The 26,990-nt window shown below is 35.5% G+C and overlaps 1 protein-coding gene across 2 annotated transcripts in view; it reads left to right on the forward strand.

The window, feature by feature from the left end:
• The first annotated feature begins 3,134 nt into the window (after window positions 1-3,134).
• Window positions 3,135-26,990, forward strand: part of LOC138714672 (ankyrin repeat domain-containing protein 50) — a 771,534-nt gene continuing 747,678 nt past the window's right edge. For both annotated transcript variants that reach the window (XR_011336058.1, XM_069846733.1), the window contains exon 1: window positions 3,135-3,695. The gene's annotated coding sequence lies outside the window, so the exon portion shown is untranslated. The remainder of the gene's footprint in view (window positions 3,696-26,990) is intronic.

A 26,990-nucleotide genomic window follows, 5' to 3' on the forward strand; every position in this document is an offset into this window, starting at 1 on the left:
TAGTCTATCACCTAAGGAGAAGAATCAATGGCATAAATAAAATTGTACATCTGCAATGGATACCTTCTCACTGCGGTATTGCCGGGAATGAAGCAGCAGACTTTCTGGCAAAGAAAGGAACAACTATCGCCCTTTCATATTCTAACATGCTGCCATTCCATAGAGCATCTACAAATATAAGCAGCCGAGTGAGACAATGTTTCCATAAGAGTTTGGAGGACCAAATTAAACATAAACACTGGAAGGACGTACTAAACTCCCCTCTCCCCGAATGGCCCAGAAGAGAAGCTGTTGCGACGTTCCGCACTGCAGTCGGTCATGACTGCCTGGGTAATCACCTCCGCCGCCTGGGTGTATTATCCAGCCCCCACTGCATGCTCTGTGGATGTTCCGACACCATGGACTCAAACCACATTAAGACTTGTCCAGCACTTTCATCTGTCAGCTTTGTGGATAGGTACTGGTAGCCCAGAGAAAGAATGCAACAGTGCTGGCATCCTCTCCTTCATAGTATCACTTTGACATTGTTCACTTTATTTCGTTTTCTTTCCTTTTAGTTTTTATCGCCATTGTATGGTCAATGACTCTAGTCAAGTGCCACTGCATTGAATAAAAAAAAAAATTTGATTTATTATTGTATTTTCTTGAGATATATATATTTTTCTAGGAAATCAAATTAATTTGTATTAATGTATCAGATTTGCTTTTTATAATGAATTGAGTAGCTTAATATCAAAGACGGACATCTGTCTTCTCCATAGTTTTGATCTAGAGGCAATTTTTTAATTCACAGCGTTCTTTGTAATATTTAACACAATTTATTTTATAAATATAGTGTTAGAGTTTGCATATGGTTTCACTATAACTTGAAACAGCATGAAAAATTGTATAAAAAACCACAACTATCTGAATTTCGATTGAGGTCAGATGTCCGTCTTTGATATTAAGCTACTCAATTAACTGCAGACCTCTGGAAAAAGAACTAAAGAAGAGACTAGTTAAGTGCTTTGTATGGAGTGTGGCATTGTATGGGGCAGAAACATGAACATTACGACGACGTGAAGAGAAATGAATAGAAGCATTTGAAATGTAGATATGGAGAAGAATGAAACATGTGAAGTGGATAGACAGGATAAGACAGAATGATGCTGAAACTGATCAGGAAGAGGAAAAGGAATTGATTGGGTCACTGGCTGAGAAGAAACTGCCTACTAAAGGATGCACCATGCGATTTCTATCTATGGGGGGGGGGCATTTAAAAATAAGGTTTATGCAAAAAAGCTGCATGCAATAAATAAGCTTAAAGTCTATATAAGAGTCGAAAACGAGTCAATCAGTGAAGCAGAACTTCTTAAAGTAATTAACAATTTCGTAAGATGGTGTCAACAGTGTGTAGCAGTTGGTGGAGGATATTTTCAACACCTACTTTGAGCTGGTAAGTACAAATTCCTATATTAAATGTTTCAGTGCCGGCAGACTGGGTGGGTGCTTGGCTGCAGATAAGCTCCTAGCGTTAGATGATGGGAAAATGAAAACCGTGCAGCTGAACAAAACCGTGCCACTGTAACATAAAATTTTCTAAATTCTTGGTGAAATAATATTTTCAGGCAACTAACAAGATTATGTAATTGAAATTCTAGTCTCTAATCCATGTTTACTCTGTTCCCCATGTAAAGTCTTGATATATACCGTACTGACTTTTTCCATTGTAAGACTTCGTGATCCAAACTGGAAGTTAGCTTCAATCTATAGCTGAGATCATGCTTTTAGCACGTGTACATGTGTTATTGACTGTTGTATTTATTGGTTTCTACAATCCTTTAAAAATGTCCATTTAATCGTTTTCAGTATTTTAATCTTAATATATTCATCTGTGAGTGTGACCCATATTCATTTCCAAAGAAAATGAATAGTGTTCAATATCTTTTACAAACAAATTTTTGTTTTTATCTTGGAAGATAGGTGTAAAATAAAGAAGCTTTGGAAAGTTATCACAACTCGATTAAAAGCAAGCCGAAATGAGACATTTTGCAGGGCTTTTAAAGTAAAAATATATGGAAGAAACATCTGGATTTGCAATTGTGAATCTACAAATAAATTATTTTGTTTCCTGTGCCTGCTATTTGCTAAGGGTAAAGATACGAGCTGGACATGCACTGGTGTGTCATATTTAAGCCATTTGACACAGGAAATTAAGAAGGATGAGAAATCTAATGTTCATAAGAATGCTTGCCTAGATTTATTGGTCCTTGGAAGAACAGAAATTAGGCAACAGCTTAGCTCAGCTTTTAGGCAGGATGTTGAAAGACAGAATGATAACCTAAGGAAAAATAGCTATGTACTTTCAAAGATAATTCATCATCATCATCATCATCATCATCATCAGGCTCTTTTTAAGGTAATTATCTACTATAAAGCACTAGTATTTTTTTTAATTTTTCAGAAATTAGATCTTGTTTAAATTGTTGGAAAAGTATGTAATATCATAAGAGAAGTAAACCCGTCATTTTAGGCACGAACCGCCACTGAAAACTGTTATTGTTTGCATTTGCTCAATTTCTTTCTATTCTGTTTAACATTATACACATTACACATGCAAAACCTACTGGTATTTATGTTGTTAATGTAGCATAGCATTACCGGTATATGAAATTACAGAACAACTGGGCCTATACTACCATTTGAGGACATGAATAGCTACTTTCTCGCCTGAAGTCTAATTTTTTCTCTTATGGTTGATAATCTGTAACCATTTTATCTACGATAATTAAGATGTAAAAAAGTATGATAGTGAAAGTATTTGGGTAGCAGGAATTTATTTCAGATGTACATTAGCTTGCAAACTGAGATTATGGCAGTGACGGAGAAAGTAGGAGTACATGGAGAAGATAAATAATTAAAAATATAAACGAGAATATTATTTTGCCCATCAGTTACTGAAGTTTTGAGTATATTCCCAGTTGTACATTCTAATATCGTTTTTAGTATTACCAATATACAAAATCTATGAGATCAATTGCGGGAGTTTTCGCACTCCCTCCATCTTTGAACGATACTCGGAACTAACATCACGGTGGACTGTATTCAGCTGTCTTCCTCTGGTGGCGAGAGGAAGAAACCGGCAGTCGCTTTGTGTTGGCCGACCGTGGTAAACGTTGTGTCCTAGTACGTCTGTTGACATTTTTTATGAGTAATTGAGACGGCGGCCTTAGTGTCTAGATAAATTTTATACTTCGAGTAACAGAATTACTAATTTCATGGCTTAGCTTCTGTTTATCAGTACTGCATAAAACTCGCGCGTAAGAATTGCAATTTTACCCTTTTGTTTAATGATACAAGGATTGGTTCATGAGGGCTTGTGGGAGGGGTGACAGAAGCAGACCATGACATGTAGCGTTTCTTTATTTATTGGAGACAAACTATTATTATATGTGAACTCAATAGGTACTTACATAACTGAATTCTGGAAAAGTGAGTGATTGCTGTTTGTGCGTGTGTTCAGGTGTTTTTGTGCAGATACCTATCGTATTTTGCGACCCTTTACTTGTAATGTGGGCACAATGCAATGTTTTTGTTAGTAGTGTGAGGTCTTTCCGTAGCATCGGCCTATGTTGGATGCATTGGTGCAAGAAGAAAAGAGGGGTCTCATGTTATGATATATTTCCATGAATATCAACGCCACAGGATCTACAAAGGTACTGAATTTGGGATGACATTTATATAGTAATTGATAATGTTGATATTTTAAAATTAGTGTGCAATAGTATACACTGAGATAGCATGAGTATTTGCATGATGTGAAGGAGTGTGGTGGAGATTTTAAACATTTTTTTTTTAGTAGAGGTTATGATTTGTGTTTTCTGGTTTATGAAATATATAATGCTGTGAAAAGCGTATAATAGGCCTATGCCTATATAGTTTTCTGTTCAAGATTGGGCATTTTAAACACGTTATGTATGAAAGAAGGTCGTCGGTTTTTTCGTACTTCTGTAATCAATTGTTTAATCATGCGTAACTTAATTTACATATCCCAACATTTTTTTATGAAACAAAACTTCAAAATTATTAGACAAATAGTCTATAAAATATAATTACCAATAGCTATGAATTTTAACTAAATACAAAAGAACACATGGATCTAAACTGTTTATTTTCAGGTCATAAAATAATGCGATTATACTGTTTACATGGATATTCTTTGGCTGATAGACAAGAACAAAAAACTTAGATACAAATGAACAAAAGAGAGTTCAGAACAATTTCATTTTAAAAATAAAGGAATAGCTTAATGACTTCTGAACAAATTGCACGAAATGGCCTCTATTGATTACACAAACTGATTTTTATTGCCAGTTCAATTTGAATATTGTGCATAATCTCATTCTGTTCCACCTTATAATAAATTAATTATATATAATTAGGACAATTAGGTATGTTTTGTAGTTCCACGTGCGAAAGTGGGAAGGAGAATACCGAAATTTGTTAGGCATAAATACCTGAAATATAACTTACAATATTGACTGTAGCATTAGCTAGTAATGTATAAAATAAATATATTTAAGCGTGTTTTCTATGTGATTTTAAATTTATTCTCTTTTCATATTTGCTTCTCACTCCAATTTTTTTCTATTGGTTTGAAAGTCACTATTCTAGTGTGAACTTGAACAGTCTAATTTTGTAGTAAGGTATACATAGGTATTTCATTTTGATCCCCTTGCATTATTTGACACATGAGGTCGTAGTTAGGCCTAAGTAAGAATAAGATTCACAATATTCAACTTTAACTGGCAATAAAAATGCTTACAGTTTCTCTAATTCTAAGGACATGCATTATGAAACGGAAAAATATTGATATGATGCTAGTTCACCTCTTGTGAGATAAATGACAGTAAAGTAAGCTTACACTTAGGCCTACTAAGAGAATTAGCACATTCACAAGTCTAGGAATGGGTTTGTCTTCTCCTCCTCCTTCTTCTTCTTCTTCTTCTTCTTCTTCTTCTTCTTCTTCCTCCTCCTTCTCCTCCTCCCTATTATACCACTATCGCAGTGTTAGGGAACTGCCTCGAACCCACTTTTTGAATTTCATTCTGTCTCCTGTTAATCTGCCAAATTGGCTTAACTGCCTTTCCTCTGTTCGCTGGAACTAGTTTAATTCCTTCTTCCCATGTAGTCCTTGGTCTTCAACTGGTCTCTTCTGCCTTTATGGTCCTATCTAATTCAACTTAACGAAAATAGGCTAAGTCTGTTGAGCTACAGAGAAAAAACATTAAGTCAAAATCACTTTTTAAGATAATTTAATCAGTTCCCAAGATTAAGTAGCCTATTTTATTAGAATCTATTTTCATTTTTCTTAAATCTCAGCAGCTTCTTAGAGTTTACCTGTATTTCATTGTGGCAGTCATTCATCATTTTTTTCCAATTTGAATGCCTGACTTTAACCTCTTTGGGACTTCAGTTCAGTTTTGCTTGTTCTTATCACGTGGTATAAACTAAGTTACTGATCATAACTTATCTGTATTTTGTTAAAACAGCCATCATACATGAATTGATTTTGTTACACAGTTTCACTATGTAGGCTAGTTTCAGGAGCAGAAAAAAATTGTTTCAATATTGAGACGACCCAATATATGTTGTAGACTTCCATAAACGAAGGTCATTTCTAAGAGCCGCCATACTTAGGTATATAAACAATAGATTATAAGACCTCTGTAACTATAGGAAGACAGTATTGGGAGATAATACAGGATAATGGCTACAATTGAGGACCGTTTTTGCAAAACTTGCTAACTGCAAAATTTGCAAAATTGAGATTTTGATGGATTCGTTAACACAAGGCAGGCCTCTACATGATGTTCAACTCGTCTTAGTAAAATTGGGCTATTTCTCTTCATTGTAGTGTTTCAAAGTATGATCGTTTTTTTTTTCAAAGCTTGCTTTCTGCTATAAGTGAGAGTTACAGCAAAACTTGCTTACTATAGTGTTTTGTCTCTCCTGTAAAATTTAGTTTTTTCAGTTAGCAAGTTTTGCAAAAACGGTCCTGAATTGCAAAATATGTGATAGAGGTTTAGAAGGGGAACTTTTAAATTGAATGTCTTGCGTCTGTGGGTATGATAATTTCAGGGTCCCTGCATAATCCCATAAAGCTACAGTCCTTGAAAAGTGTTGACCTCAGAAACACGTTTCTCCCATTCTAGCATGTTTCTCACAAACATGGTTCATTCTCTAATTTCGAATATTCTATTATCCTTCCTTTCTCTTAACTCTTCCTTCTTATGAGATTTGCCACTGTCAGTTCTCTTTCTAAATCTGTAAGTAGGAAGTTATCTGTTAAAGTCTAAATACTTAGGTTTGGCTCTTTATATTTTAATGATCAAATTCAATTCAATATAGTTGCAAAACTCCTTGTTAACCCACATCCTCCAAGCCTGATTGACTACATATAGACTTACTGTTCTCTAACCAGGAGATCAACCGTGAAAGGAATGTGCTTACTATTGCGTCATCTATTGGAGCGAAGTAGATAGATAATATTATCGTTATAACGTCTGTTTAAAAACCATGCTCTCTCCTGCATTTGTTATTTCCTGTATGGAGAGATTAAAAGACCAGGAGATTAACAGTGATCTAATTTTGTAACTAGGGTAGTATAAATATGTGTGTATCAATGTTATTGTTTGTGCTGTGAGAGCGAGCCAAGCGAGCCAATAGAGATACGAGTACCCACGTGTGTGACTTTATGACATCTTATGGCATCAACATTCATTCACAGCATTACTTCGCTTCGTCTCATCCGGCGGAGACTTTCTCGTGGTTGGAGCACAGTACTTCACTTAAAATATATTTGGTAGGCTAAGTACTTTTGTAAAAGTTTTAGCTCCATATATGATTTCGATTGTATCATGGTGGTACCAGTAATAATAATAATAATAATAATAATAATAATAATAATAATAATAAGGTAAAAGGTAAAGGTATCCCCGTAACATGCCATGAAGGCACATGGGGGGGCATGAAGGTAGAGCCCCATGCTTTCCATGACCTCGGCACTAGAATGAGGTGATGTGGTCGGCATCACGCTCTGAACGCCTTTTAACCCCGGGAAAGACCCGGTACTCAATTTTATAGGAGGCTGAGTGAACTTTGGGACCGTTCTGAAAGTTTGGCAACGAGAAAAAAATCCTGTCACCACCTGGGATCGAACCCCGGACCTTCCAGTCCGTAGCCAGCTGAATAATAATATTAATAATAATAATAATAATAATAATATAATAATAATAATCCATAACTAATACCACTGTTGCCATGACAATCACCTTCACCACCACCATTAGTATGTCACCTTCACTACAACCACTGTCTCTACCATTACCATAACCATCCACCACCATCCCCTTAGAGCCCGGATTTATTATGTACTGAAAGTTAAGGGGAATTGGACGTTATCGCATGCAAAGTAATGGTAAAAATAGCCTATCTTCAAGCAGTCATAAATGTAATACTATTTATCACAGCTATTTCATTTTTTAGTGATATATGTATACACATTAAACTTTAAAATGAAAAAAGAATGGTTAATCTAGTGTAAATCTTACCCTTAAATTAATTTTTGAATTTAAACATATGTTTTACATAAATTCACTACATATCTGTGATTAGGTACACTCTATTCACTTATCATAGCACACATTGAATTACAATTTTGGCCACTTACTGCTAACAGATACTAAAACATACCCTACTAAAATTATTAAAATATCTGTAATATTATGGGCATAGGGCTTATACTAATCTTCAATTTTTTTAAAATTATTGACGGTGATGATTACTATAAGCCCTATGCCCATAATATTACAGATATATGAATAATTTTAGTAGGGTATGTTTTAGTATCTATTAGCAGTAAGTGGTCAAATTTTCAATTCAATATGTGTTATAATAAGTGAATAGAGTGTACCTAATCACAGACATGTAGTGAATTTATAAAAAAAAAAATTGTGCTTAATTAAAAAAAAAATAATTTAAGGATACAGATTTACTCTAGAGTCACCATTCTTTTTCATTTTAAAGCTTAATATGTATACACACATAGCTAACAAAAATGAAAGACCACTGGTAAATAGTAGACTATTATATTTATGACTGCTAGAAGATAGGCTATTTTTACCATTATTTTGCATGCGATAATGACCAACTCCCCTTAATACCGTTAATTGGTATAGCCTAGCTTATAAACATACAAACCATGCCCCCATTCTTTTCAGATGCCATTCCTATCATTCAGTATTTCCCTGATATCGTTAAGAGCCTTCAATCGTCTTAAATGCCTTTAAATCATTTCGACAATTTAAGCGAAAATGTGCGGGTGTTGAAAGATCATGTTTCTCTGAATATATTAATCGAGACATCTTCAAGTAGCTCCGGAACGTGGCGCTGAGGGTGTTGCTCCTCATAGATTCGCTTTGCCTAATCAGCAATGCCGTAAGATGTTCCAAATGCCTTATGCATGTCTGCAAGTTCAGTATTTGTATACCGATGCATTATAATCTCATGAAGTTAAATAAACAGACCTCACAGATGATATTTTGTGACATACAACAAACGTCAGTTATTATTTCCATGGTAACAAGAACAGCTGAAACATAAATGCAACCATAATGTGAGTGATGAGCTCTATCTTTTATACAAAGCATTTCCGGACACTACTTTATTAAGAAAAGATGTTTATTTTCATGTCCTCTATCACAGCGTTTCTCAAACTATGGTCCGCGGACCAGCTATTACATTATAGCTGAAAATCTCAGAGATTGGAAATGACACATGGCAATCGCTTTCACTTTTTCTCCCAGTACTGACATTTTATGAAATTTATTACCCTACCCGTCTATTGACTTCCCACTCTACTCTCAGTAACAAAAGAGGGATTTAAAGCACTATGAACGTGGTGTTTCTCGCCATCTTTTCCCTGCACTTCTGGTGCTGCACCTGTAACCCAGCCAGGGACCACCCGAATTCATTATAGAGGACCAAAGTACCGAACCTTTTCATGTATTTATGACTTTAAATCTTTCTTATGTGGTACACCCTAGTAGTTGCCTATGTCTCTGTTAAATAGTGCCCTTTATACATAATGAAAAACTGGCTTCGATCCGGATCTTTGAAAAGAAAGGAACGTGATGATACGCTTCATTTAGGCATTGCTAATAGTTCAGAAGCTGTGTGTGACGATGTTAATATCAGTGATTCTAGTGCCATTAAAGAAATATCTAGTCATTAAAATATAGGCCTAGAACAACTGTGTAAGAATCGACAGGCTCATTCATCTCATTAATGTGAATACCAACATTTATTTTTAACAAGTTAAATATTATCCAAACTCTAATAGCATTGAATTATTAAAAAAACGGAAATGAATTTTCTTCTATTAACATTAACTAAATGAGATAATACTAATATAAAATTAATTGAATTAAATTAATTTTAATTAATTAATTCTAATTTAAAATATAAGTATACTGGTATTAAAATTTGCTACAAAAATTATAAATTTACTTTCGAAGGGAATGAGAGTAAGGTGGTCCGGGGCACTTTTCTGACTTAAAAAATGGTCGCCACTTCAAAAAAGTTTGAGAAACGCTGCTCTATCACATCAGAAAATTAGGAATAGTTATTCTGTCACACCCTGTATATCTGGCCGCAATGAAAATTAATAAAGCTTTCTTAAATATATTATGAAATATTGTAAACCAAGAATGTTTATGACTACATTGTTAAACATCAGATAAAACTATAACAAGTGTGATAGATAGATAGTAAACTGCCCCCCATTGAGGGTAGCCCTTATGGACTCAGTATATCAAAAAAAATATTATAGGCCTACATATATAAACATAGATATTAAATTTTAAAGAAGGGAAACAAAGAAAAGGGCGTGAAAAATTACAATTGCTATTAATGTGGCTCCATGTGATTAATTAGGATTTGGCAGGATTTTTTTAACACAATTATCACAATGTCATCCCTCAGAGATGTTGGCAGAGCAAACTGCCGTCGAAATCCTTCGAAAAAAGCTGGTATAGTCCCTCGAGCACCTATGAGCAAGCCGAATACCTCAACGTGAATTAAGGCATATTTCAGCTTGAAATAGTTGACTGTAGGCTCATAGATCATAGACTGTAAAATTGTCGTACAAAATACGTTATTCAGCGAGATGTAATAATTATCAGAAAGTGTAGATCTACATATTTAAAGTTCCTTTGCAAGAAAGTTAAGTGAAACAAAATAATCGTCTCTGATATAGGCCTAAGCAACTTATGAACAGACAAGGTATGCTTTTTTTTGCAATGGAAGAAAATCCCTTTAACTCAGACTTACCTACGTATCGCACCATATTAACAGTGAACAGATTCTGCAAAAATAGATCAATGTTGTTTTCATTAAGGTAGCGCTGTGTAGCGCTAAATATTGCTTTCTTTCCAAAGCGGAATATTTTGTCAGTTATCTTTGTCACACACAGACTCTGGCGTATTTATTTAACAGTTCGCACTGTGGTGTAAATCAGTGTTATGCGTGGGATCTCAAATATGACTTAATTTTGTTTTCTTGTTACCAGTCCCTGGAGCATTAAAGAAAAATTGCTGTTCTGCACTATATGACAGCTTGGCAAGAACTAATGTAAGAAATCGTCAGCTGTTATATAAGCATAACATGTAGTGGGAAGTAGGTGTGAAGAATGGAAACTAGAATAACTGTAGGTAACATTTTATTGCGTGAAGATGATTTTTATGCAAGCTTTACAAATTTTAAACATTATAAGATGACAGCCGTGTTATTTTTTTGTATGTAAGTGATATAGCCTATCCTAACTTAGTTACTTTTTTACGTTCTTCTTCTTCTTTTTTTTTCCTCTTCACATTCTCAGCCTTTAGTTTTTTTTTTTTTCGTTCTTCATCTTTCCCTACTCAACCTTATCTGTTTTTTCCTATTTCTTCTTTTTCTCATTCTTGTCCATCTTTTTCTTCCTATTCTTCTTCGGTTTCATCTCATTTATGGTTGATATAAATCACTCCATTCAGTCGGATTGTAAAATAGTAAGCTACTATAGTAGGCCTGCGTGTAAAATGTTTCGGAGTTGGTATCTTAGACACACATTATTCCTGAACTTTTCTTCCGTTCACCATTCCTCCCAGTACTTCCTTCAATAGGCAGTTTCTCCTTAGCCAGTATCCCAGGAAATTTCTTTTTATCTTCTTGATTAGTTTCAGCATTATTATTTCTTCACTCACTCGTTCCAACACAGCTTCATTTCTTATTCTGTCAGTCATTTCACACACTCCATTCTTCTCCATATCCATATTCCAAATGCTTCCAGTCGTTTCTCTTTACTTCGTCGTAATGTCCAGGTTTCTGCCTTATACAATGCCACACTTCACACAAAGCACTTCACTAGTCCCTTACTTAGTTCTTTTTTCCAAAGGTCCGTAGAAAATGTTCCTTTTCCTATTAAAATCTATCTTTTTCCATTACTGTCCTCGTTTTGACTTCTTGGCAGGAACTCATTTCGAAATTGCACGTTTACCTTCTTCATTTTTCTTTCTATAACAATGGTCTTCGTCTTGTTTGCATTTATCTTCTTCTCATACTGCTCACAGCTGTCATTTAAGCTCAAGAATGATCTTCTCCTCTGCTAACAACACCATATCAGCAAATCTTATGCGCTTTATTCTTCTTTCTCCTACTATCACTCCTCCCGTTTTCTGAAAACAGTTCTTTACTAAATCCTCCAAGTAGATGTTGAACAGGGAAGGTGATAAAAGACATCCTTGACGTACTCCTCCCCCGATTTCACTTCCTTCTGGCTTTCTTCTCCTATCCTGACTTTCACTCGTTTCATATAAAGATTATTGGACAGTCTCCTCTCTTTCCAATCCACGCCAATTTTCTTTAGGATCCCCACCAGTTTATTCCAATCCACTCTGTCAAAAGCCTTTTCTAAGTCCACAAATACTACATGTCACTTCTTTAGTCTTCTCTAGGTATAGTCCGGGTCAGCTTACTTCATACTCTAAGGGTGAAACCTAACCATTTTTCCCTCATTACTACATATGCTAGTGGATTATGGTGATTTTCTAGTTTGCAGGTTGAATTTTCTTTCGCCAACTTCGTTTCGAATTTCGATACTGACAAATACTACAAATGGTAGTGATTTTGTAACTGGTATGTTGGCAGCTGAGACAAATATCGATAATATTTGTCGATACTGGAGTTTCATGAAACTAAAATTGTACTAGATTTCTGAGCCGGTTACTGGAAGCTAGAGAAATTTGAATAATTCATTAATATCAGTATTAATATTAATACATAGGCCTAATAGTTATTTTATGTGTTGCGTTGTGCTTATAATTCAAGACTATAGTCGGGTTAAGTTATCGGTTTTCGGAGTTAGTACTAATAATTTCATGTGGTCAAACAAAATACATTTTTAGGTTAGGTCTCGTGAGTCAATTTAGTCAAACCAATGAATTTCGTATTGCCAGACAAAATACTTGACATGTTCATCCCTTTCTCGCGTAATTTGTCTACGAAAACATGTTACAAATTATTGAATTATTTAGAATAACCTTCCAACATAAAGTACGGTAAGTAAATAAGTCATTTAGTACGTAGGATCGTGTGATATCTGGTAACTGTTGGCAACACTGACAAGACGGCAATATTTGCTGTTTAGGAACTGTTCTTATGTAACCCTCTATATCTTTCGCCGATTGTCGGTAGTAGTCCAATTGCATCTCTCGTACCTTTTCCCTTCGGAACTTGGAAATTTCAGTAGGCCTATAGTGTCCCCTTAATGACTGCGAGAAGGAAACCTTACTAGAGTAGCTTATAAATAGGTAAACGAAAACTGGTTACATATTAAGCCCTGTGTTAGTTTTGGACTATTTTGTATTCGACAGATAATGGAGAAAAAATGGGAGTATAAGGATACAGTGCATCAGTTATTCATAGATTTCAAAAAGGCATATGACTCGGTTAAGAGAGAAGTTTTATATGCTATTCTTATTGAATTTGGTTTTCCCAAGAAACTAGTTCGATTAATTAAAATGTGTCTCAGTGAAACGTACAGCAGAGTTCGTATAGGTCAGTTTCTGTCAGATGCGTTTCCAATTCACTGTGGGCTAAAGCAAGGAGATGCACTATCACCTTTTTGGAATTGAACGGGTTACATCAGCTGGTTGTCTATGCAGATGACGTGAATATGTTAGGAGAAAATCTGCAAACGATTAGGGAAAACACGGGAATTTTACTGGAAGCAAGTAAAGAGGTAGGTTTGGAAGTAAATCCCGAAAAGACAAAGTATATGATTATGTCTCGTGACGAGAATATTGTACGAAATGGAAATTTATCTTTTGAAGAGGTGGAGAAGTTCAAATATCTTGGAGCAACAGTAACAAATATAAATGATACTCGGGAGGAAATTAAACACAGAATAAATATGGGAAATGCCTGTTATTATTCGATTGAGAAGCTTTTATCATCCAGTCTGCTGTCGAAAAATCTGAAAGTTAGAATTTATAAAACAGTTATATTGCCGGTTGTTCTTTATGGACTCTCACTTTGAGAGAGGAACATATGTTAAGGGTGTTTGAGAATAAGGTGCTTAGGAAAATATTTGGGCTAAGAGGGATGAAGTTACAGGAGAATGGAGAAAGTTACACAACACAGAACTGCACGCATTGTATTCTTCACGTGACATAATTAGGAACATTAAATCCAGACGTTTGAGATGGGCAGGGAATGTAGCACGTATGGGCGAATCCAGAAATGCATATAGAGTGTTAGTTGGGAGGCCGGAGGGAAAAAGACCGGAGGGAGACGTAGATGGGAAGATAATATTAAAATGGATTTGAGGGAGGTGGTATATGATGATAGAGAATGGATTAATCTTGCTCAGGATAGGGACCAATGGCGGGCTTATGTGAGGGCAGCAATGAACCTCCGGGTTCCTTATAAGCCAGTAAGTAAGTTAGTTTTGGACACAGTGGTACAAGAAAAAGTAGAGGAGGAGAAAGTTGGTGAGAGTGGTGTAGGAAGAGGGTGGAAGAGAATATTAAGCCAAAGAGCAAAATAGAAACAAAAATGGCAAGGAAGAGATGAACATGAAAAAGTTGTAGTAGGAAGTACATACCGCAAGTTGCGTGGTGCACAGGGTGTGCTGATGTATGTGCTGGTGAAACTGCCGAGCATGTAGGCCTACACTTAGGAATGTGTTCAATTGATGATTCTGCTGGTACGGTGGTGAGTGAATTAATTAGTAATTCTCAGAAACTGACGGCTAGGAAACGTGATGGACGAGTTCGGTGTGAGTTACTATGTCCACATTGCATCGGTGACCCATTTATTGCCAGCAGTCTGCTAAGTGTAAGGGAAAATACACACATGCACAAATACCGCTTGCAATTTTTCAGTAGGCCTACAATGTTAATACATTTACAGCTCTCACAATTTATCAAGGCATTTATTGTTATAAAGATGCAATAGGAGGGTTTTCATAGATGCCACGGTGGTCTAGACTCTAGAGGCTAGAACGCTGGACTTTTAATTCTTTGGAGCCGGGTTCGATTTCCGATGTACCCCCGATTTATAACTTCTGTTGGGCAAACACATGGAAATGCCTTGAGGCTTTACTTACTTACTTACAAATGGCTTTTAAGGAACCCGAAGGTTCATTGCCGCCCTCACATAAGCCCGCCAGCGGTTCCTATCCTGTGCAAGATTAATCCAGTCTCTGTCATCATACCCCACCTCCCTCAAATCCATTTTAATATTATCCTCCCATCTACGTCTCGGCCTCCCCAAAGGTCTTTTTCCCTCCGGTCTCCCAACTAACATTCTATATGCATTTCTGGATTCGCCCATACGTGCTACATGCCCTGCCCATCTCAAACGTCTGGATTTAATGTTCCTAATTATGTCAGGTGAAGAATACAATGCGTGCAGTTCTGTGTTGTGTAACTTTCTCCATTCTCCTGTAACTTCATCCCGCTTAGCCCCAAATATTTTCCTAAGCACCTTATTCTCAAACACCCTGAACCTATGTTCCTCTCTCAGAGTGAGAGTCCAAGTTTCACAACCATACAGAGGCTTTATGAAACATATTTTTGTTGTTACAGGGAAAAATAAATTGAAATAGATTGAAACACAAAATAATATACGAAGTAACGTCAAGAAGATGTGAATTAAAGTCATGGTCCATGTATATAATGTCTGAAAATAGCTATTGTTCCTTTACGTGTTTGTTTTTAAAATAATGTGTTTAATATGTAACTACAGTCAGTGTATTGTTATTAGTGTCTCTATTGCTTTAAAAAGAATGTGTTTAACTTGTCATTTTAAGTCAATTTTTCTACTATTCCTTTACTGTTTACATTTGTTTTTAAATATTTTGTATTGCCCTTACTATTATATATTGCCCTTCAAGAATTTTGTTATTCGTTAATTGTAAGTCATTACTTGTCTTATTATTTTAATTATTGTACTTCTTTTAAGAGACCTACTTCAATTACTTTTACAATTTTCGTAGTCTGATATGGTGTAGAAGTGTAGTTCCTAGAATATAGGCTGTATGAAAGTGGACATTTATTTATTTGAAGACGAGTGGAAAGAACGCTATGTCACATGTCTGTGGTGTTAATACAAGGACATCATTTTATTTTTACTAACATTTTTAATATTAACCTGGCTATACCTTTGGATTAATGATTGAGACCCGGAAACACAGTTTTCTACTTCCTTCCACGACTGGAGTTCGATGATACTGGCGTAAAATACAAAAAAAATCACTTTACTAGGTATAGGAGGGAAGAAAAGTAGTTCATCCATTTACGTAAAGTAGGATATATCGCGATTTTGAGTTTGATAATTTTCATTAGGTTTTGTTTAATCAAAATACAGTACAGTATTAACAATAAGTGTTTTTACTCATGAACGTATTCATTATGCAGCGTATATTATACTGTCTACAGCACATTAGCGTACAATATAGAGAATGAAGTTAAATTGAAAAATAACCATAATATGGATATTTAAACATATTTTTGAAAATGGTGGCCGTTCATTTCGATACAGGCTTCAGATCTTTTGTGTCTATTATCGCACTACAGACTATTGCATCTAATTCCAATTACCAGTTTCGTCCTTCATACTTAGTAACTCATGTTGCAATAATTCTATACCTACTCTATAACAGAGTAACTTACGTACTGTAAATTCAGTCTTCACTTCTGCCCGACCTGCACAGATAAAATTACTCAGACATGCTATCTACTGTCCGTCCAAGTGGTTATGTTGCAGGATTGTAGAAAGGGGGGCAACCACGTGATAGTTAATTACTCAACGAGGCCCTTTTATGTAAGTTATTTTAAACAGTTGCATAATATTACTTAGACGTCCAATTAATTCCTAACAGAAATTAATGTTTTCAGAAAAGAGCTAAGAAAGCCCAGCCACTAGTCTTTACAGTGGAGCGAGCAGAAGCATATGGGGGAAATTGGGATGGGACGTAGGCAAACGGACGACAGTACCTGTGCGAAAATATGATTCAATATTGGAAGTTTTCGTCACTGGAAAACGCGAACATATTTCTGAAACGTACTATACTCACTAACTCAGTACTGCGGCCTTGGTTCTGTGTGGACAGTTGGAACTTCGTTAGTAGAAGGGGTGGGAGTGAAGTACATTCAAAAACTCAGGTACAATAAAAGTTGAAGTAAAAATAAAATGATGTCCCTGTATAATCCCAATATTACGTGTACAAGAAGCGTTCTTCCTCTGACGGCCAACTTTCAAACTTTTCGTACGACTCCGATAGTTTTTCCATTTCTTTCTTTCTTTCGTTTAATATGTTCTTATAATATTAGACATAGCATACAATAATTGTTAATTGTTCTTTTTTATAAATTAAGCTTTAGGGAATATATTTTTCGCGTAAACATTAGGAGAACAAAAACCCGAAGACATTGAAAATACGATAAAATGAGGATAAGATACAATGAAATAATAGATACAATACATGCAATTAACACACCAGTTTCGTGCTTTAGGCAAATGATAGTGTTCATTTCAAATCGCTAGATGGTAGCAGCTCCTTCTGCTCCGAAAATGGACATGAAGCATTATTGGTTATGTTAGTAAGTTTACTTTCGTTTTAATTGGATCTAAGTTTAGTTAAACTTTTACTTTATTCTTGGAATGAAGGAAAGTATCGAATATCGATTTTAAAATTACAGTGTTCATGTTACTTGTAGAAGACTTCTGGTATCATGCCATCTGTATAAATGTAGAAAAGTGTTTTTTTTGTAACTGCCTCGCATATCCCATCCCGATGTCTGGACTGCATCGAGTCTTTTATAAAAACCTTGGGATCTGCTCTTTGGCTCTAGGGGACTTAAAGGATATTAAACCAGTCAACTTAGGAAGGTTTGTATTTGCATCTGAGTTCCTGCATAATCCCTGTGGATTGGCCGCATAATGGATCAAATAATACGTATAAAATGCTTCAGGTCATTTTAGACTGTCCTAAAGGAGAAGGAAGAGGGAAAAAATGTAATAGAATGAATGGATGAATCCAGTCTATTTAATGAAAATTTCTTAATTAATTTTTTTTTTATTTTCGTCCCTTCTACCACCACCACCACCACCACCACCACCAAATATTCACTGTAACAACACTATGCGGGACAGCCGAATGCTAGTATTATTAGCAGTTAGGCCATGAACAATGTCACCTCCCCCGCTACGGGCATGAAAGCGCCAGAGTTGGGTATAAAGTTAGCCGTGCCGTGCAACCTCTCTCAGTAATATCTCGGCATCGAGAGCAGCTACAGACCTGTGTTACCATTCGTTTGATTTGTACTCGCGAGTTATGCAATGTTAGAGTCATAGACACTTACACTTCGAGTGAACCATAACAATACAAATTGTGACCTGGACTAATTTCGAAACGTCACTTCATATGAAGAGAAAATACAGGGTGATCCGTTTGGGAAGACATAAAATAAAAACGTGATAAAATGAGAACTGTTATTTATTGTTAAATAATTTTACATGCATTTTAGAATAATGGAAGTTTTGTCCAAATTAGACCTCTACGTGCCCACCATTGCGAACACGACACAGTTGATATCTTGAAGCTAATTCCTCCCATGTGTGATCTAACATCTCAGGGGTGACTTTCTCAAAAGCTGAGAAAATCTTTGCTCTGAGACCATGAATATCCTTTGGTGGCTATACATACACATCATTCTTTACGAAACCCCAGAGAAAGAAATTGGGTTGTATTAGGTCTGGGGTATTTGGAGGCCACATAATTGGCCCTCCTCGATCACACCAGTTGTTACCAAATGTGTCATCCAGATAAATCATAAATCTGTTGCCCAATGAGGTGGTGCACCATCCTGTTGGAACACGATATACATGTTGTTTTTCTGTTGCAGTTGTGGTTTGAAAAAGTTGTTCAACATGTCCAGGTATGGTCCTAATGTTATGTTTTATTTAACAACGCTCGCAACTGCAGAGGTTATATCAGCGTCGCCGGATGTGCCGGAATTTTGTCCCGCAGGAGTTCTTTTACATGCCAGTAAATCTACTGACACGAGCCTGTCGCATTTAAGCACACTTAAATGCCATCGACCTGGCCCGGGATCGAACCCGCAACCTTGGGCATAGAAGGCCAGCGCTATACCAACTCGCAAACCAGGTCGACGGTATGGTCCTGAACGAACTGTTTCCTCTGCGAAAATAAACGGCCCATACAGATTATAGCGACTTACCGCGTACCAAACAGTAACTTTAGGACTAGCCCGTTCCAGTTCATATGAGACTTGCAGATTTTCACGTCCCCATACCGTTGCATTATGGGTATTCAGTCGCCCACTGACATGGAAGGCTGCTTCATCAGAAAATACCCATCTATTCAAGAAGCATTTTGTTTATATTTTGTTCGTTGCTGAGTAACTTCTTTTGTTTCTTGTGCAGTAACAATGGTGATACAAAACTCCCGTGCTTCAATATCACATTGGAACTGAAATGAGCTCTACAGCACCCGAATTATAAATTTTATAGTCATTTAATATCGTCCCAAACGGATCAGACTGTTTATTGCATGGCCTTCATTAATTAGCCTACTTCTCTTATCATAGATTCATACTCTCCATTTGTAAAGCGAAACAAAAATATAGCATTCAAACCAACACGACTGTAGTTTAATTCCTGGAAGTGGGTGACTTATTCAGGTGGAAAAATTCAAATATCTTGGAGCAACAGTAACAAATATAAATGACACTCGGGAGGAAATTAAACGCAGAATAAATATGGGAAATGCGTGTTATTATTCGGTTGAGAAGCTCTTATCGTCCAGTCTGCTGTCGAAAAATCTGAAAGTTAGAATTTATAAAACAGTTATATTACTGGTTCTTCTGTATGGTTGTGAAACTTGGACTATCACTCTGAGAGAGGAACATAGGTTCAGGGTGTTTGAGAATAAGGTGCTAAGGAAAATATTTGGGGCTAAGAGGGATGAAGTTACAGGAGAATGGAGAAAGTTACACAACACAGAACTGCACGCATTGTATTCTTCACCTGACATAATTAGGAACATTAAATCCAGACGTTTGAGATGGACAGGGCATGTAGCACGTATGGGCGAATCCAGACATGCATATAGAGTGTTAGTTGGGAGACCGGAGGGAAAAAGACCTTTAGGGAGGCCGAGACGTAGATGGAAGGATAATATTAAAATGGATCTGAGGGAGGTGGGGTATGATGATAGAGACTGGATTAATCTTGCACAGGATAGGGACCGCTGGCGAGCTTATGTGAGGGCGGCAATGAACCTTCGGGTTCCTTAAAAGCCATTTGTAAGTAAGTAAGTAAGGGTGACTTATTCTTCGTGCCGGTTTATCCTTGATAGAGTGCAGAATATTTTTTTCCATTGGAGTTTTTTCCCCACCATTAAAACGAATATCGAGCCACCGGCGTAGCTCAGTCGGCTAAGGCGCTTGCCTGCCGATCCGGAGTTGCGCTCGGGCACGAGTTCGATTCCCGCTTGGGTTGATTACCTGGTTGGTTTTTTCCGAGGTTTTCCCCAACAGTAAGGCGAATTTGAGGTAATCTGTGGCGAATCCTCGGCCTCATCTCGCCAAATACCACCTCGCTATCACCAATCCCATCAATACTAATAACCTAGTGTCGGTCTCAGTAGCGTAGCGTAGCCTTCTGTGCTCGATGTTGTGGGTTCTATCCTGGTCCAGGTCGATGGCATTTAAGTGTGTTTAAAAGCGACAGGCTCATGTTAGTAGATTTACTGGTATGTAAAAGGACTCCTGCGGGAAAAAAATTCCGGTACACCGGCGACGCTGATATAATCTCGGGAGTTGCGAGTGTTGTTAAATAAACCATATATTTTTTTTAATAACTTGGTAGTTGATAAAGCGTTGTTAGATAATCCAAAAAGAAAAGACGAATATCTATCAAACCTATAGCGAATCTTATGACTTGTCTCGGAAAAATACGGTCTTATTTTCGCCAGTTCCACTTAAGCTAGAATTGGCTAACTGCGCAGCTATTCCAGCTTCGTTAGATAATCGATTAAATAACATAAATTGACAAAAAGAAAGAGAGGGAATTGTTCCTGTTAAATGTATAAATGGGAGAATATTTGTTGAGTTGTAGAACATATCTATAAATTTCAATTTATTGATACTGTTTCATTGTATCCAATATATTGATACTGTTTCATTTTATGACGTAGCTATGGAGAGAGAATGTTGTATAGAACCGATTTATGGATGTCCACAGAAATACGTGTTTATCAGCACTCATATCGGCGTGTTGTTTTAACTTGTCATCTTTTAGTATGTTTGTGTTCGGAGATTTCTCTTGACTGGACAGATTTTATCCATATTAAATATACAGGGTGAACCTAAGTAATGCCACTTATTTCAGGGGGTTATTTTTATATTTAAAGATAAAACACACATGTTAGGTCACTTATACAGTGTTCATAGATTTGATAAGAAACGTTAAAGATTATATATTACAGTTATATGAACACTAATAAATATGATATAATTGTTAAAAAAAATTAGTAATAGTCAGACATGTTTCGGAGATGCTTCTCCATCTTCAGTGACTATTTACCACGACCGCAAAATGAAAACAAATGTAATTAATCTCATGTATAATTATATTACTTACTTACTTACAAATGGCTTTTAAGGAACCCGAAGGTTCATTGCCGCCCTCACATAAGCCCGCCAGCGGTCCCTATCCTGTGCAAGATTAATCCAATCTCTATCATCATAACCCCACCTCCCTCAAATCCATTTTAATATTATCCTCCCATCTACGTCTCGGCCTCCCTAAAGGTCTTTTTCCCTCCGGTCTCCCAACTAACACTCTATATGCATTTCTGGATTCGCCCATACGTGCTACATGTCCTGCCCATCTCAAACGTCTGGATTTAATGTTCCTAATTATGTCAGGTGAAGAATACAATGCGTGCAGTTCTGTGTTGTGTAACTTTCTCCATTCTCATGTATAATTATATTAAAAAAATTAATGACAAATGGAAAATATGAGATGTCTGAATAGTAATATTTAAGTCTTTCAATAGCTGGAAAATTTAAAAATACTAATTAATAACCAATATTATTATGTGTTCTATATATGCATATCGTAATTTTGTCCATTCTTCTTTCATTCATTTATTGTATTTTCATTTTTTAAATATGATCTGTGTAAACTTTTTATTATAAGAATGTACATACATCATAAGATGTTAATTATTTTAAATTGTCAGTTTTACTATCACATTTTTTAAACTCCATTATACTTTTTATATTCTCTTTTATTATTTTAATTATCATATGCATATATAGAACACATAATAATATTGGTTATAAATTAGTATTTTTAAATTTTCGAGTTATTGAAAGACTTAAATATTACTATTCAGAATCTGATATTTTCCATTTGTCATTAATTTTTTAAATATAATTATACATGAGATTAATTACATTTGTTTTCATTTTGCAGTCGTGGTAAATAGTCACTGAAGATGGAGAAGCATCTCCGAAACATGTCTGACTATTACTAATTTCTTTAACAATTATATTATATTTATTAGTGTTCATATGACTGTAATATATAATCTTTAATGTTTCTTATCAGGGGGTTATTCTTTGAGATATTTCAAACAAAAAAATTTAATACAATTTTACTCGTTTTTGCTTCCTTTTCGAGATAAAAAATTATTGTTTTATATGAAACATTTCATAGTGTGTTTTGGGAAAGCCATTGATTTAATTCCCAATATGCTCAGTCAATTTAAGAGAGCAGTGTATTATGATAGTAAATGATTGAAAGAATTTTAGTTTGGTCCTTTAAATGTGCAGAAATTTGATCCCAACAAATGTTACATTTTAAAATTCCTTTGCAGAACGCTGGTCCTGAGGAGCTTTAAATTTTCATAGGGCCGAAATAAGCACAGATTTAGAAAACTGAAACATTATTTTATTTTTTATAGTTAAAAACAAAATTTCCATTTTTAATGGTTTTTTCGTTATTTTCACTGATTCATAGCCTCAAGGTATACAAGACCCGGACTATAATATACAGGGTGATTCACGAGTAAAAGTAAAAAATTTGGGATGTGAATTCTGAAGTTATTCTGAATCAAAAAGTTCATATGAATGTAGGTCCGTTTTCGAACGGTTACGGAGATATGGCTCTTCGATTTCACAAAAACTTCTGAGATTCCATTGTACTAATTCGCATTTAGAGATAACGGACAAATTTAAAGTTTATATTCACGTATGCATACATACCTAATATTCTAGATTTTGGGGTCGATGTTTTCGCACATTTTGAAAGGTACCTCCTCCTGCTTCAATGCAATGTTGCGCTCGGGCGTGAATCGCGCTCATCGCTCGGGAGAGTTGCACGTGGCTGTCTTTATGCCGCATCCAAAATACGGTCGATTAGCACCTCTCTCGTTTCCCCATACCTTTGCTATACCAAGTCTTTCATTCAACCCCATAGACACGGAAAGCGTCGTTCATATTCAGCGATGGCACGCAAGGTACTTCCATCGCACAAACCATAAACATACACAATATCGGCGTATTCTATAGTCGAAAATTTATAAGGCATCTTGAAAAGCACAACCTAACACTTCCGATAACTGTACCTGTATAACTACTGTACTGTAGGTAGCTGACTGAACTGCTGTGAACCGATAAGTGATAGCGTATTTGTTGTGACATTTGTAATGCCCCACCACCCGGTCTGTTTCTCTTATCTACATCGTTCACAATGAAGATTCCAATGTTACGTCATTCATTGCGATCTTGATCTTACGATGAAAGAGTAATGGAACGGAGAAAAATTCTCTCCGGCGCCGGGATTTGAACCCGGGTTTTCAGCTCTACGTGCTGATGCTTTATCCACTAAGCCACACCGGATACAATCCCGGCGCTGGATAGAATCGTCTCAGATTAAGCTCCAACTCTTGGGTTCCCTCTAGTGGCCGCCCTCTGCACTACGTCATAGATGTCTATGAACGTAGGACCGACGTCCACACATGTGCTGAGGTGCACTCGTTATGAGTGACTAGTTGGCCGGGATCCGACGGAATGAGCGCCGTCTTAAATCACGAAGTGATTTACGCATATCTGCATGGAAATATCATATGTACTTCGGTACATTAAAATAAAATAATATATATGATCTTGATCTTGTCTCACGTTAGCAGCATATGGTAACGTCTGATTCACATAGGGGCGAGACGTTTTACCAAAAAAATGCACCTAGCTCAGTCATCGTTCGAAAACGGACCTGTGTTCATATGAACTTTTTCACTCTTATATCGTATCCTATATTCTTTACCTTTCGTCGTGAATCACCCTGTATAGTGTATCATGCAGTCTAGCGTGTTTTGGTTGTATAAAATATCTTATAAAATATCAATCAAATCCAGTAAAATTCTTCAACGGAAACTCACATATGTCTACTGTGTGGTGTTTTCTAAAATAACACACAAAATTTCACGAATTTTTCGAGCTTCTACTAAACAGTCGGGACGATTTTTTACGTACTTAAAAATGAATAGGATATTCCTAGATTTCCGGAACATATGAAAAATCTGTTGTAATGTTTTGTATCAGGAATAAAACGGACGGAGGCCAAGGTTATAGTATAGAGCCGAGGGAGAAGATACTTGCTACAAAGAAAATGAGTGGTGCAAACTCACTAACCCAGTTCCCACATGAATTCAGTGAAGTGGCTTCGCTTTCATTTTGCGAGATGAACATGCAGATAGTAGTCTATTGTGACACTGAGAAAACGGATAACCTGTTACAACGCTGCTGGATATTAATTAGGTCATTTATGGCTGGTAAATGTAGAGGCGGTGTATGTGCGCTGCATTCTGTAGTTCTTTTAGAAAGGAAATGTGCTATAATATGCTACATAGGTATTCCAAAACTTAAACGTTTATTTTTTCCTTACTAAGATGTAAATGAAATCCTTGGGGGGGAGGGACATGTCACAGCAGAGCATTACATTGATGACGTCGTATCATATTTCACTGTAGGTTGGTAGGACCATTGCACTTAGATCAATAATAATAATAATAATAATAATAATAATAATAATAATAATAATAATAATAATAATAATAATACTAAGGCATACATGGGAACAAGACGGGCTTTTTTCTTATTTTATTTCAACAAAGACTTTAGACTGCCTCCGTCGTCTGTTGGTCAGCATGCTGGCTTCCAGATTAGGAGGTGCCGGGTTCGATTCCCGAGCTCGGCTCTCGGTGAATTTTTCTTGAAGAAGAAGAATTCCATGGATGTCTAGAGTCTGGAAATTTGTATGAATGTGAGTGTGATTGTGAGTGTGCCGGGTTAATATTAATTAACAATCATCAAAATATAAAAATACGAGTACATCAGGACTGTCGCTGGGCAGTAACCTGAACACACGTTTCAGTGTCACATTGTTGACAAGTAACTCCATCTGTTATTACAACCATAAAGCATCTAATAGATGCTATAGAGTTACCAACAACGGAAAAAAAAAAAAAACAAAGACTACAGAATAGAATATCAGAGTACAAAACATAATTACAACAATAGAAATAGAAATAAAATAATACAGTCAGTACAAAAAGAGGATACAATAATATTAACAAAATTTGAGGACCGAATGAGCAGCGCTCGTGTTCGGTCGCAGTTCAGATATGTTCTTAATATAAGAGGAATACTTACTTACTTACTTACTTACTGGCTTTTAAGGAACCCGGAGGTTCATTGCTGCCCTCACATAAGCCCGCCATTGGTCCCTATCCTGAGCAAGATTAATCCAGTGTCTACCATCATATCCCACCTCCCTCAAATCCATTTTAATATTGTCCTCCCATCTACGTCTCGGCCTCCCCAAAGTCTTTTCCCCTCTGGCCTCCCAACTAACACTCTATATGCATTTCTGGATTCACCCATACGTGCTACATGCCCTGCCCATCTCAAACGTCTGGATTTAATGTTCCTAATTATGTCAGGTGAAGGATGCATTAGGATATAGAAAATAAAATAAAATGGGAACTAAAATTAAAATTACAGCTGCATTGAAAATTATATAATGTAATATTATTAATATAAGAGGAATATAGAAAATAAAATACAATGGGAACTAAAATTACAGCTAGCCTACAATGAAAATTATATAATGTATTAATATAAGAGGAATATAGAAAATAAAATACAATGGGAACTAAAATTAAAATTATAGCTACAATGAAAATTATATAATGTATTAATATAAGAGGAATATAGAAAATAAAATACAATGGGAACTAAAATTAAAATTACAGCTACAATGAAAATTATATAATGTGTTAATATAAGAGGAATATAGAAAATAAAATACAATGGGAACTAAAATTAAAATTACAGCTACAATGAAAATTATATAATGTATTAATATAAGAGGAATATAGAAAATAAAATACAATGGGAACTAAAATTAAAATTACAGCTACAATGAAAATTATATAATGTGTTAATATAAGAGGAATATAGAAAATAAAATACAATGGGAACTAAAATTAAAATTACAGCTACAATGAAAATTATATAATGTATTAATATAAGAGGAATATAGAAAATAAAATACAATGGGAACTAAAATTAAAATTACAGCTACAATGAAAATTATATAATGTATTAATATAAGAGGAATATAGAAAATAAAATACAATGGGAACTAAAATTAAAATTACAGCTACAATGAAAATTATATAATGTATTAATATAAGAGGAATATAGAAAATAAAATACAATGGGAACTAAAATTAAAATTACAGCTACAATGAAAATTATATAATGTATTAATATAAGAGAAATATAGAAAATAAAATACAATGGGAACTAAAATTAAAATTACAGCTACAATGAAAATTATATAATGTATTAATATAAGAGGAATATAGAAAATAAAATACAATGGGAACTAAAATTAAAATTACAGCTACAATGAAAATTATATAATGTATTAATATAAGAGAAATATAGAAAATAAAATACAATGGGAACTAAAATTAAAATTACAGCTACAATGAAAATTATATAATGTATTAATATAAGAGGAATATAGAAAATAAAATACAATGGGAACTAAAATTAAAATTACAGCTACAATGAAAATTATGTACATCTTGATTACACAACTTTTAACACTGTATCACTTCGGAATATGTATTATATGACTTTCTAGTGTTAAATTCTGTCGTACCTGGTTTACATGTTTCGACCTGTTATTGGTCTTCTTCAGAACTGGTCGTTGCTGGTCTTGGTGCCTCTTGTTTTGTTTCCTGTGGGGGTGTGTTTGTGTAGTGTAATGTGGAGTCAAAGAGTGTGTGTGTTTTGAAATTG

Source organism: Periplaneta americana, chromosome 15 (assembly GCF_040183065.1).
Source record: "Periplaneta americana isolate PAMFEO1 chromosome 15, P.americana_PAMFEO1_priV1, whole genome shotgun sequence".
NCBI classification, from domain to species: domain Eukaryota; kingdom Metazoa; phylum Arthropoda; class Insecta; order Blattodea; family Blattidae; genus Periplaneta; species Periplaneta americana.